The sequence below is a fragment of the Nanorana parkeri genome, unplaced genomic scaffold, assembly GCF_000935625.1.
Source record: "Nanorana parkeri isolate BGI_ZX_2015 unplaced genomic scaffold, ASM93562v1 scaffold686, whole genome shotgun sequence".
NCBI classification, from domain to species: Eukaryota; Metazoa; Chordata; class Amphibia; order Anura; family Dicroglossidae; genus Nanorana; species Nanorana parkeri.
Window position 1 is genome coordinate 44,794 of NW_017306954.1, and position 2,637 is coordinate 47,430.

Genomic DNA, 2,637 nt, shown 5'->3' on the forward strand with positions numbered 1-2,637 from the left:
AGCTCCCCCTGCCCCAAAAAAACCTGATATAAAAATTGGACTTCTTGGTGTAGTAATTATAAAGGGGCTGAACATTTTATGTGTCCCCAGGCCCTTTAGGATGAGTGGGTCACTTGTAGTCTGTCCAGGTGGTTCTGTTTTGGTGGTTACATTGGAATCCAGCTATCGGTAAAGGTTTTATGTCTTCATCGAGGCCTGTATTTGGTAATGCCTACATGCCCTGTGGCAGTAAAATACGGGAACATTCTGCACTGGGTTGTTCTCTTCTTCCTCTGACAATCCCATCTCAGGTTCTCATAATAAAAACTTTGAAAAACAGATGTGTTTTGTATTATTTCTCCGACATGATGTTGTGAATGGTGACGAGGTAAGCACATAGAAAAGAGCAATGGTGGGTACAGCCCAGGGCCAACGTTACAAGAATGCCTTTGGCTTTCTCTACCAGCCTAGTGTTGGGGGAATCCTCCTTCAGGGCTGCAGATGGTTTGTTCTACAACAAATTTGACTGTTCAGTGTTGACCAAATCTGACTCTTCCAAGTATTTTTGGGACACCCCATTGTGAGCATGTGGCTCTCAGATGAGTTCTTCCATCCATCTCAACTGTTTGATTCCTAATGCTGCGCACACACCTTACAACCATCGCAAGACTTTTGTCTTGCGATGGTTGTAAGGTACTTTAAAAAAAAAAACGGACGGTCTGCCTATCTTGGACAGGCAGATCGTACTTGCGATGATCGCAAGCTGCGGCCCCCTGAGGGGCGGGCTTCCGATGACTGCAAAGCCGAACGGGCAGTGTGCACTTGCGCACACTGGCCCGTCCAGCTTTTATCTTACGAACATGCTACACACCCGCCGAACATCGTACGATGCTCGGCGGGTTTTCAAACATGTTCGTAAGTTTAAAGTCGTGCGACCTTACAGTAGTAGAGGTCGCACGGCTTCCACACACCTTACGATAATGGTACGATCGCGGGATTTCCCGCGTTTATCATACGATTATCGTAAGGTGTGTGGGTACCCTAAGAAACGATTGAGGCCTCACAAACACTGGATACCAATAAACATCTGAGACTTGATGTGCTAGAGCAGGGGGTCACAAACCTCTGGCCCTCCAGCTGTGGTGGAACTACAAATACTATGAGGCATTGCAAGATTCTCACAGACATGACTCCCGGAGAGAGATGCTTCATGGGATTTGTAGTTTCACCACAGCTGGAGGGCCGGAGGTTTGAGACCCCCTGTGCTAGAGGCTGCCTTAGGAGTGCCCGAATGCAACTTGGAAATTTGGATCCGGAATGCCATTTGGGTCTGGGAGCCTCAGCTTTAGTATTATATGTATATACTGTATATGGCTCCCATGTTGCCGTACCGAAAATTTGTATTCAGACCCATTTGAATGCATTAACCAAAAAAACATCTGATTGGCCAGAAAAGTCACATGTCCGATTCAGTTTTCATTGGGATTCGGAAATTCTGATATGTCTGAATTTTGATTCGGAAGGAAACGAAGCGCACATGTCTAGTATCATATGTGATAGTTTTCCCCCCTCCCCCTAAGCCCATGGGGGGAAAAAAATGATCTGAATGCTGACACGACGGGCAATCGTTCCATGAGATTTCAGAATCCAGTTGGCAATTCTATTTTTGTATCGATTGTTTGCTGGTTGTTATCGGGTTGTATTTAAAGGGGAGCTGAACTCATAGATAAGATTTGTTATGTTTTAGGGAATATCTAGAAATGATAATTGGACAAACGGTTGTCTGAAAGATTCACATGTCTGGAATTCCTCCTGAGAAATAGCCGAGCACTTCCTGGTATGGAGGGTGCCTAGGCTCCTGTAGCATCATAGCTGTATACTGTAGCTGCAGTGTGAGATCTCAGGCACTGCTGCCTATGACTGCTAGTTTTAGGAGATTTGGAGTGAGGTCTGTGATCCGCACACCCGCAAGCTTGCCATGATGATCACATAAATGTGCAATGTTTTGGGACCGTACAGGGGTGCCTGTAGAAGGGTCCTTGCACAGTCCCCAAAATGCATATTTATGTAAAAAGAAGCTTTGCACTTCCTGCGATCTGAGATCTCAGAGGGGCTCAGTGACTACAAGCGTGGTACCGTGATAGGTTGTCACCTGTGCAATAAGTCCATACGTGAAATTTACTTGCTACTAAATATTCCGCGGTCACCTGTTAGTGGTATTATAACAAAGTGGAAGCAACTGGGAACAACAGCAACTCAGCCAGGAAGTGGTAGGCCACGTAAAATGACAGAGCGGGGTCAGCGCATGCTGAAGCGCACAGTGTGCAGAAGTCACCAACTGTCTGCAGAGTCAATAGCTACAGACCTCCAAACTTCGTGTTTCCTTCAGATTGGCACAACGACAGTGCGTAGAGAACTTCATGGAATGGGTTTCCATGGCCGAGCAGCTGCATCCAAGCCGTACATCACCAAGGGCAATGCAAAGCGTGGGATGCCGTGGTGTAAAGCACGCCGCCACTGGACTCTAGAGAAGTGGAGACGTGTTCTCTGGAGTGACCAATCACGCTTCTCTGTCTGGCAATCCGATGGACGTGTCTGGGTTTGGCGTTTGCCAGGAGAACGGTACTTGCCTGACTGCATTGTGCCAAGTGTAAAGTT